The following is a 12,121-nucleotide window of genomic DNA, read 5'->3' as shown; positions in this document are numbered from 1 at the left end:
GATTGCAAGACTGCAAGATTGACGCAATCTTAAGCTTTACTAAGATTGCGGGGTGCTTTTTGGAAGCTTGCGAAACATAAAATGTTCGCAAGCTTAATTTCTTCGCGCACATCCGCAAGCATAATTTTTAGGGTTGCAATCTTAATAAGGTCGCAGCACTTGCGCAAACTTATGGTGAACTTGTCACGAGCTTGCGGCAAACTAGTATTTTGGTTTGGGTAGTGTTGCAAAGAGTGGGCGTTTAAATATTCTGTATCTACCTTATTTAATGAGTGACCGCAATCGGTAGTTTTGTCAGATCGTATTGGATGCTAATTGCTTGTAAGTTTAAATGCTGTTTTTTTCAGAAATTTACTTCTCGTTTTTTACATATTATTATACTGTGGGCCTTTAAAATTGGTTCAATGGGCGAGAAAGAGCTTTTACTATTACACACCTCTTCGTATGGGTTTGGGTGGAGGTGTTATTTCATTATCGTTTACATACACATTAACATACAAGTACGCTGTTAGCAAGGATTTAAACGTGTAAAACTGTCCTTCGACCTTTTTACAATAAAAAAACTACATACAACGGCAGGTAGGATATTCTTTTAGAAAGAGATGAAACTGTAAATACATGATAATATAAACAACATTTGAGATGCAACGTTTGAGAAAAAAATCGTATTAGCTAAAAAGGTTTTAATGAATGAGACTATACACGTACACATCGAGTACAACGAGTATCTACATAGGTGTATTTTAGCGAACCAATACAATTTATCATAAAAAAGAGTCCCAAATGTAAAACACCTTGGGTCACAGCCTTATGAAGGTCAAGATTCATAACAGTTTTTATATTTAACAACTATACGAAAATGTACGTATGAAGCTGAATATAATACGAAGCTAAACAGTTGAAAAAAACACTCCTAAATTAAAATTAATATAATTAATATAACATGAAAAAGACGATACCTGAAATATGCCAATATGACATGTTAACACATACACATATACATGCCTGACTCATAATAAATACAGTTGTCATAAACTAGAATATGAAATAACGCATTTATTGTTAAAGTGCATTGTTGCGATTATGCGTTGGGGACTACAGGAAGAGGCCAAGGAGGAGCTAGCAGCCTAACATCCTTCAGTGATCACGTTTAATGACACAATGATCAACAGCCGAATGCAAACGAAATAATGAAATAGAGACAAATAACTCCCAAAATGAATATAAAGAAGCAATTATAACCAGCAAACCTTTTCAATCAGTGTATGAACATGAAACTTCAGTTTTTATGATTTGTTTTATAAAATACTGTGCAAATGTGAGTTGTGTTGTGGATGGACCGATGGAGAAAATTGAGAACGTCCTGACAGGCGATTTCACCGCCTCAATTTTCAAGACACGCAATTTCTTCTTTAATGGCATTTAATCGCAAAACAAAGCAAACGCATTTAATTTCAAATTTGTAACGTTCCTCTCAAAGTCGTAAAAGTTCCTAGGCGTAGCTACAGTAAATGACATCATGGACTAGAACAGAAACGCCACTAAATCACACGAATGATACGACTACTTCAATTGAAACTACACAGGCAGGTTAAAGCCTCGTATCTCAAATAGTCGTTAGCAAAGAAATTCGTGAGCATCTTATTTCATTTTGTAATATTACTTACTTCATCTTGATTTAAAATAATACAAACTAGAATACTGTGATTATCATCTAGACAATTTCCCTTAAAACTCTCAGAACTCTATAATTGAGAATATTAAACAAATTGATGCAATATTAAAATGGTGTGCTGAGCTTGATCATGTTATATGTGCCATAAGATTGTTTGAGAAATGGGAGACATATATATGTGTAAGCAGATTATAAAAACAGATTACAAAAAAGCAACATAGAAGTAGCTTTAGTAATAAATGTACAGAGGTTTTTAACACTACACAGACCGAAGTTATCAGTTGACTGCTTAAATGGTAAAGCTTTTATTTTTAGTTGTAATTTACGAAGAAATGAAAGGAAACTGTATATTTGGGACTTTTATTACTCTATCTTAAAACCTATGTGAAGAAATAAAAAGGATTTTCACCACTATGTTGAAGATGAGTAACACGAGTTGATCTGTTGAAACTGTTTGTAAATACTATTTGCTTCCTTTTTATATAAAAGAATATTTAATAATTATTATACTCAAATATGCACTAAATGTGTAGGAAATAAACTGTTGGTCACACTGGAATACACTACAATACAATGAATAATTAAATAAAAATACGACTAGTGTACTTTGTGTTTATAAAGATACGACTGACCCCATTTCTGGAAACATCTTATGTCCCTTATGTAATAATTAAATGTCAGGATTAGGCTTAGCACACTATTTTTGTTACGGTATGAATTGAGAAGTACATCCTTAAGCGATTTTGACCGTTAAAGGAAAAATCTTCATGATAATCACGACATACCTATATTTAGTAACTAATATAAAGATTTAGAAAGATATTTGGCATAATTAAATGAGCTGCTTAAACTGGTAATGCTTAGCGCAGTCAATAATGTGCGAAACTTGGCCGTGGTTATTAGTCTCATATTGAATATCAGAACTTGAAGAGCAATTGGACAGCTTTACGTCTTTTCTTTCATAGTAGTCCAAGCCGTTATGTCCATTTAAGTACCAGTAACTAGATTGCCTATGGACTAATACACTCCGAAGGTAAATATTACATTAGGAATATACATTTGAATATTTTTTACAGGGTGACGTTATTTGTGGCAGTAATTCTAAGAGAGCGACTAAAACTAACCCCGGTTTTGACATTTATAAAAAAAAATCGGATTTAAACTGACTGCAAAAGAAACATAACATTTGTGATGTATTTTTGAGAACATCGCACGTAGTTATGTATGAACTCTAGTATGGTTTCATATTGATTCAAGCCGTTCAGCGATAACCAGTCAGTTAGTAGTACATCGAGCTTTGGGTGGACGCCCAGGTTCAATTTCCACTCTGAGCGTATGCGTCTTGAAGTTTAATACTGATTTACCGACTCATGAACACCACCTTTGAATATATGTATGTTGTAAAACTGACAAACAACGAATAAATCACCTTCAGCTACATTTTATCCCACATGCCTCCCTTTCGTTTAAACAAATTGATGGAAAAAATCAGAACATTTAATCAATCTGTCACGTTGATACTATGTTTCGCGATGGATGTTTTTAAAATGTTACAAGTTTAATGACTTTGTTGATGTTTGCGTCCCCCCCCCGGTTGTGATTCAACTTGTTAGCATACATTATAGAACGGAATGACTAAAGGCAAACAAAACATAAAACTATTTGAGTACGAAACTGAGAAAGAGTAAGACAAAAAAATAAGAAACGCACTACCAGTATTGAAAAACATTTAAAAAAAACACTATTAAATTTTTGTTTCCATTTTCATAAAGCCGTTATTCAAAACATGCTAGAAAGATTAAAGTAATTATAGCAAACACTTAACCAGAACAAACCTCACCTGTTGGCAAAAAAGAATCATTGATATGTTATAATATCACTGTCTCCAGTGGAGTGAGGCGAACGGCGAATACTTCAAGGGTCAATGTCCAGAGAATGGTCCTTGTGTATCCTGCACTGTAATTGCCAGGCATTGGGGCTTGAAATAACTCTGTGGAGTGTACTGCATTTTCTGTAATCGTGTTTTCTATCTTCTCTTCAAGTGGCCGATTCTGAAAAGCTGGTAGCCTTATAAAACAAATTGCAACCGGTTTTGTAAAGATATTATGTGACGTAGGCTAATTTGACCGTTCAATATAATCGAAACCTTTTTGACGTCCATTTATTGTTTGGTAAAAAAATGGTTTAACAGAATTACCTTGGACATTAGTCTGCCATGGTGGAAATGAATCCAAGAATTAATTAAGACAATGCACTTGACGACTCTGCATTCCCGCTTTTACAAATATTTCATCACATATATGACCTTTCCATTTTCATCTCATGCATGATCCAAGGAAGTCATACAAGAGCAACATAATGAAAATAAAACTAATGGCATCCTATATGTTGTGGCCTTCCAGAGTGCAAAAGTGTGTGGGGAGGGCCAAATATTAAACCGCTTCAAATATTTAATTGAGTTTTGGGAAACAATCTTTATTTGGGAGTAAAACAAACATCCTTTGTGACATGTTTTGGAGTAATAAGGAGTTGACAAAATACTACGAAAAAAGCTTAAATCATTTTTTTTCACCAAATATCTATAGGATTTCCTTTTTTTCGGAAAAGTCTTTCAACAATATAACTATGTTTTTGTGTCGAAATGCCCCAGACTACCTAATAAACAATGTCTGGAGGATATTTTTTTTCAAATAAGAAAGATATTCAATAAACGAGGAAAAATAATGAATTTATTTCATTTCCTATTTCTTTCGTAAAGAAGATGCAATCACCACAAAGCCTCGAGAAATTGTTGATTGGGTGGTACTGACTACATTGACACAAAAACATATTCATTTTGAATAAAGACATTTCCGGTAAAATGCAAACGCGTTTTTATTAGAAATCTGATTAAAACTTCCATCTCAAAACAATGCTTAACTCTAACTACAGCTTCACATGTCGCAACGGATATATTTATCATGCTTGCTAAATATTGATACTCAAAACTACATAAAAAATATTTTTTTTAATCATTTTGTATTTTGGTCCTTCAAATGTCTTTTGCACCGTGGAAGGCTGTAAACTAAATCACATAACTGTGACGTGGGATTTTGCAATAAAATTACAGGTTAAGTATATCACTTCAATTGAGAATCATTACATCTTTTATAAAGTGATCAAACGCATTACATTCACACCTCCGAATTCTGAAAATATTAATTTTCAGGAGCCAATTGAAGAACCGAGACAACAATACAACAATTTAAATTGAAATGTTTACACAATATTAGTTTTAAATGAAAAGAGTATACAAATATTTGAGTATTATGCCGAAAACAATTTACACTCAAAAAGTAATGTGTTTCATCACTTAACCTGTTAAAGCTATGTGTGTAAAATACACCTTTTCATTTTGCAAAATAATAGTAAAGTAAAAATATTACTTCAGGCATGATAGTTATTAATTACGATAAAACATATCAGTTTTAAAACTGCTGACAAAAGATCATATCGCCGATTTCATATTTACGTTAAAACAATAATGATTTATGGCTAAAAGCGTTACTAACGCTTTATGAAAAATGAAAAAAACAAACAAACATTGAACAAAACTGCAATATGAATTTTGTAGGCAGTCTTTGGCAGTCTTATATGGTTTCCATGCATTTTTGCATAAACAAAACAAAAACAAAAACAAAAAAAGTTGTAAAACTTTCAATCTGTGAGTGTGCAGCTTTAAAAGAAATCTTTCATTTCCAGTATAAATAACCCCTAAATAAATAAGAAATATTCATGAAACCTATGAGACATTGTGTTCACAAACTTTGTTCACTGAAGAGAATAGACATAACATCGAAAATACATCACGGTAAGGAAATGAGCAAATTCATAGAAATCATTTTCATTCACCAGAGGTTCGGATCATAAATCTAACGCATATAATCATCGCTCTGGTCAACGCGAATGCATAGAAATAGGCAATCACAAGGCGATTGCACTTAACTCTACAAGGAGCTGTTTTGACAGAGTTTTGACAGAGTTTACACCATAATAAAAACTATCAGACAGGAGTAAATCTAGTTTTTTTCCGTCACATAACAATTTGACCACTAGAAGAAAAAGAAATAATCTGACCAACAACTGATCAATAGATTTTTCCGAGGAGATAATCCCATCATTAATTGATACGATATCTAAATTATTATGTATTCTAAATTAATATGTATTCTAATAGCGTTGGCTCGTTGAAATTAAATTGAATTAAACTAAAGGGCCGCCGCCACGCAACATATGTAGGAGTCACAAATAATAGGGTAGGCACACGGCGTATTTTGAATTTGTTACAGAAAAGCTGCAACTGCCATAAGGCATTTCAAGTGATGACCGACGGTCGCCTTAGAGCGTCCCTGTGACGGCCGTAAGTTTGTGACAAATACCAATGCTGACGCAAATATACCGGCTTTACGTACGATACAGACTGTTCGGGGCCGTACTGATTGATGGCTTACTGCGAGCGTACGGAAGACGTAAGTGGGCCTTTCGATTCCCGCAGCGTGTGCTACAGACTTCAAGACCGTCGCATAGGCAAAGCAGAGCCGCCTCAAGGCAGTCCTAGGGCACCCGCGGAATTCATGTGGCCGCCGCAATGTTTTGAGGCCGGCAATAATTGTACAATTGTAATTCGTAACATCCTAGAGCAGCCGTAAGGCAAACGCAAGGCCACCTTTCTTCCGACGTATGGTGGCCGTGGAAATACTCTACGGCACTGTACGTCATGTGTAATTACAATTGTTATATAAGCAAGTTATAACTCTGCGCTTTAATTCCACGGCGGCCCCTACGGCCGGCCTGATAAAGATAGGGATATGCCCTTGTGTGACCATGAGGCCACCAAATATATTTTGAGGACGTCGTTTTTCTCGATTTTGGGGGCGTACGGTCGCCGTGGCATTATTTCCGTATTCATTTTTTTTATAAACATAATTAAAACGATCGTATGTATATCTTTTTAAAGTTATATCGAGTACTGTATTTCTGCAATACATGTAGTGCGGCAAATGGCACTGCTTTATCATGTTGTCGTATTTGGTTCGTTATCATCGCAGGTGAAACTAGAACGTCTTTTTAAATAAAGAACATATGATTGAAGGAATCTGACATTCGTCATCATATAATGCACAGGTTTATTCAAACTTTTATGCCAAAAGCTTGCTTACCTACACTTCTTTTGAACTAATTGGATAAATATATGTGTAAAATGTGATGACTCTTAATTGATTCTATATGTTTTAAACATATACCATCACTAGCCATAAAACAACAACAACAACTAATTTACTCATTGATACCCACGCACGACAAAACAAATGTGTATAATATCTAGTCCACGTTTCATTAAGTATCAGTGTAACCGCATTGATTGGATCATTAAACAATAAGATACTAAGGGTTAATGCAGATAAGGAGTACACGCTTCTCTACATTTTGTGATAGACCAACCGACATCAAATTCATAAACATCTGACAGTGACAACATATGTTTAAACGGATAAGGACCAATGAAAATGTCCACACACATATCTCTGTCACATCTGGGTCTATCATCACGAGTTGTCTCATGTTTCAAAGAATTGTGATGGGTTTAGAATTACCATTTTGTCTTATATAGAATAATAAAAACCAATGTACCGGGTGTACTAGAATTCACTGTTTCATTGCTCGTTTTTATTGCACGTGTTAGCGCATGCGTGCCATTTATCACTCTTATTGACATAAAAAACACATCTAAGTTATAACGCCTTTTTTGACAAATACAAGCTATTAGAGACTCTATCGATTTATTATTAACATACATGGCAGACTTGAAACAATATAGTTAAAGAAGCAAATCATAGGAGCAATATTAAGCAACGTGCACATATATCCTTTAAAACATGATTTGATATCTTATGAAATTGAGCAACTTTTAAACCACAATGTTGGTATTGAACAGCAGTCTCGGTTCTACTGAGACTTTTCATTGACACAAATATGTGTTATTTTCAATGATCCAGAAAAGGGAAAATAAATAATTTCTATTTGGGGGAAGTACTGGACACCTTTGTACGTCTGTCTCATTATACAATCGCAGCTTGGCCATCTTAATTACTTTGAGAATAAGTTGACTTGGGTCATAGATCGTTGATCTACCATCTCAAAAACATTACGAATTGATTGACCAGGTGTGTACATCGACCATCTACCATACATTAAGACTTTATTGACCTTTGTCGTAGATCTCAGAACGCCTATCTAAATTACATCAATACTAAGTTGACCTGGGTCATAGATCGTAGCTCAAACATCTAAACTACAGTATGAAATGTTTTGAATTGGACCGTATATCGTAGCTCGACCATCTAAAACATATTAAGAATTGATTTAATTTGGCTGTATATTGAAGCTCGAACATCTTAAAATCATTATGAATTGATTGACCTTAGAACTATCAACTCATCCTTAGATAGGGCTCTATACTGTAGTCATAGTCCAAAGATATCTGGTATATCTAAAAAGCCTTTAAAAAGATAGAATAACGAGAGAATGCCAATGCCGGTAACGACGACGTGGGATGATTTGTGATGATTATCATTCGACATACTTTAAGTGTTGCTTTAAAGGATAATGCACCAGAAGAACTTTTTTTACATAAAAGATTTTACATCTGATACTGAATGGCAGATAAAGCGCAGAACGGAAGTAACTACCAGGATCAATGGGCCCGGCTCGAAAACTTGTATTGTTGCATTTGAATCATATAAAATCATATCCATGAGAGAAAGGTAAAACTGTGAATCAATGTACAAGGTGCATTAATAGCTTGAATTATATGAAGAGTGTTACAACAATTGGTCAGTTGCATCGTCCATAAACACGACTGACCCATCCGTTGAATGGAGCCGACATTCACCCGATGAGCTTATTGTATCATATGCTTAATTTGAAAGTTCAGGTACTAAACACTACATACTCATATTACTACAATGTACATCAGGTTACATAAATGTTTGACAATATCAGTATGCTTCTGTTCCAAAATAGAACTCTAGTTTTCTTACCAATTTTAACTTGATTGGTCAGAATGTTACAATGCATCATTGGCAACTCCAACGACGTTTTTGATTATGTTATTGTTATGTTAACCATTCAATGGACACGTTAATGAATTTAAACTGATAATACATTTTAAGATTATCCATTTCATCCAATTGAAAATTCAGGCAAACATTCTTGACTAAATAACAGAGTTTGCACACTAATCTTCTTACCGATGTAAATTCGGTCACGCTTATAACATTTATGCATTGAGATAACAACATGGTTATGGACATTTAATGCCTTTACGAAATAAATTAATGAATTTTCGATTTATTTTCTATGTTGAACTTCTGCTCAACTGAATTTTATCACACATTTAAACGAGTCCGCCCTGAATAGTCGTTGGAGAAGCTGAATCCACCGACATCCCTTTAATTATTTACTTCATTGTTTGAAAGAATGTATTTCATGTTTTATAATTTATATATTTCAAGTTCATTTTATCCATTTCTGTTTTAGTAATCATTTTTGAATGCATCTTCATTTTTTATAATCTGATAAATTCGTTGCATATTTTATACTCAAGAGAAAGGGAAGTTTCATGTATGTCGCTATGTTATAACTCCATTTTTTTTTTATCCAGAATGTCGTTACTGGAAAATCAAGCATTATATAATCGCTCACCGGTGACTGACGAAGCAGGTATTCATAAAGTAACTTTTTTAGCTTTTAAGTTTCTAAAGTAATTTTCAAGTAAAGTATATAATTAAAATTAGAGGAAATAATTCATTTTAAACATGATTATGGTGTGTTACTTAATACAAGTTTCTGCTGTTTGATTAATGTCCTTTTTGAGTTTGACCTCCTGTTTTCAGCTATAATATTGTATGATATGTAACTTATACAAAGACGGTGTAAATGCATGATTTCTAACCCATATTCTCGAGCAAGCTGTGCTGGTTAAAGGACACTATAATATTATGTAACTGTGACATGTTGTGGCTTCAATTGTTTGGTAACTGCCATTTTATGTAATTCATATTTTGCAAAATAGTCCTGGGTTACTGCCCTTTGAAACCTACATATGAACACTTTGAAACAAAAGGCGGATTATGCTATGATTTTAAAACTAAAGGCTTGTTATATTATTTTATAAGATAAAGTCTTAGTCTAGAACAATATATGTCTATAAACGTGCTACGTTCTGATATTTTCGCAATAGAATTGTCAAAGACTCTCTGGGACAATATAAGCGAGGGGGAGTCGAAGAAGCTTGGACTAGCTTCGCAGATGATACATGTATCTGACTTCTGTGTGAATTAAAGTACAAACATCAGCAATTGATTTAATTTCTGTTCACTTTAACTTACTATCACCGTTGACCAAACTTCGAAATATAAATATTTTATGGGCTTCTTCGAAAGTTGGATGTTCTCCTGTGTTTCAGAAGATGGAGTTGGCTCTTTTGTCAAGCTTGTTCAACTCATAACAGATCATGTTTATTTTGGTCGTGTTTCATTTCGGAAACAAGTTTGCCTAACTTTTATATTATTCGTATAAAACATTTATCAGTGAACTCATTGTCATGATTTACCTTAGATTGAGATCCATTTCTTTGTAAAAAGGCATCTGTCATTGACACAGTTATGAAGACATAACGGTCATGATTGCTTAAACTTCATCGTTGTCCATTTGTTAAAGGTTCTACGTTCATAAAATTGTAATATAAAACTCGCTCGACTTTTGTGATGTTTGCATGTAAGGACTGTATGGCTTGTAATATTCCGATCGCAGCAGAAAATATCAACTTAATGGAATACAAATTGCAACTATTTATTACATTTTACTGAAATATGACATAGGTTTCATCCGAATACTAAATTAATACTTAATGTGAAAATGAAATGTCTAATTGCAAAAGCAATAACTAATGTCTTGGTGTCAGTTGATGCTTTTCAGCCGTGTTGCACCATCAAACGGCATTTGGCATTAATTGTGTTGGCTGCTGTCATCTAGCGACGGCGACCGCTCTCTTCTACCTGCTTGCGTCAGGGACTGCTATCGGGTGGCTCAAAGATTTTGAATTGAATGTAATTTCTTTTTAAAATGCTAGAGAGATAAGATTGCCTTTCAGTAAAACGAAGGAACTTTCGAACTAATTTTTATCTTTAAAAATAGCTCTGATGTATCCAATCTTTGTTGTTAGCGGAGGTTACATGTGACAATATCTTTTTCTCCATTTTTTTTTTTAATTTGAGTGCATATTGTGTTTTTGCAATGGTAAAGTTATGATTGGAGTTTAAAAATGCGTTTTAATTTCTTTTCGCATGTTGGCTTACAACGCAATTACCTACGCCATTATTGATATAGCTTAGTTGATGCGTGTGCGGTATGTTTGTGGTGTTTTACGTTTGTGTCTCTCGTTCCATGTCGTTCGTATCCTTACCTTGTGCCTCTTAACGTGCTTTATGTTTGAATTTGTTTCTTGTAGAGTGCCTGATGTTCTTGGGGTGTTGTGTTCATTTCAAAGTAGTTGTTTCAGTCTATTGTCTTGTGGCGTTGTGTTCTTGCAAAGTGCCTGTTCCTGATGGAGCGCCTGTATGAGTCTTTTGTCTGGTGATATTGTGTTCCCTATAGCGTGCTTGTTTAAAGAGGTTGTCTTATGGCGTTTTGTTCATGCAGTGTACCTGTCTGTGTCTAATAACTTGTGTGTTGTGCTCCTTGTAGAGTACATGTTTGAGTATATTGTCTGGTGGCGTATGGTTTTGGCATACTACCGGTTTGAGTGTGTTGTCTGGTTGCGTTGTGTTCATGTAAGTTGCCAGATTGTTCTTTTGGTTTCAATCTTGGGTGATTTCAATTAAAATGCGAAAATAATCGCTCACAATATCTCAACTTGTTAAACGGTAAGTTTAAGCCCACTCGTTTTTCGCAGAAAACAATGGAGGAATTGTCAAAGTATTGGTTTTGTCGCATCCAACAAAAATTGCGTAAAACATATATTTGGCCATAGCTCACACACTAAGGAGGATATCAAAATGCAAGAAACTTACAAGCTAACCTGTAACCGCTAAAAACGTGTATATATACCCATAATTAGGCTTACATATACATGTATGTCTAATAATGCTCCTTAGCTGGTGATCGTTCATGTGCCCTTACTTGGTGCTTTTTTATAATACCATAGAAAGAACATCAGTCGTCGTCACCTCCGGCACTTAATTCCGTGTAAGGTGCTTTACGCCATGGCGAAAAGCATCAACGTGTGCCTCTGGTAGCCGACGACGCGGAAAGATATCCTTAAACATGTTCATTAGCACCGAACTTATACGGATGTTTGCAGAAGTAAGTTAGTACAATTACCATGAACAACCTTTACATCAAAAG

Source organism: Mya arenaria, chromosome 4 (genome assembly GCF_026914265.1).
Source record: "Mya arenaria isolate MELC-2E11 chromosome 4, ASM2691426v1".
NCBI classification, from domain to species: Eukaryota; Metazoa; Mollusca; class Bivalvia; order Myida; family Myidae; genus Mya; species Mya arenaria.
The sequence above is the reverse complement of the archived record's forward strand: the minus strand, read 5'-3'. Positions refer to the sequence as shown.